Genomic DNA, 221 nt, shown 5'->3' on the forward strand with positions numbered 1-221 from the left:
CACTCGGGAGTGGATTTTTGGGAAAATCTCGCCCTGCCCATCGCGTAGCCATGGGTTTGGATCAGATCTCCGTTTGGATTCGGATCGGAAGGACGCTAGTATGTCGCTCAAGGATTATATGAATTTTAAGTAATTAGTTTGATGGGTGCGATCATACCAGCACTAATGCACCGGATCCCATCAGAACTCCGCAGTTAAGCGTGCTTGGGCGAGAGTAGTAC

General features: G+C 48.9%; 1 pseudogene; it reads left to right on the plus strand.

Moving 5' to 3' along the window:
* Positions 1-143: 143 nt before the first annotated feature.
* LOC118347585 lies at positions 144-221 on the plus strand (annotated as a pseudogene; the record flags this gene model as incomplete).

Source organism: Juglans regia, unplaced genomic scaffold, assembly GCF_001411555.2.
Source record: "Juglans regia cultivar Chandler unplaced genomic scaffold, Walnut 2.0 Scaffold_9608, whole genome shotgun sequence".
Taxonomy (NCBI): Eukaryota; Viridiplantae; Streptophyta; class Magnoliopsida; order Fagales; family Juglandaceae; genus Juglans; species Juglans regia.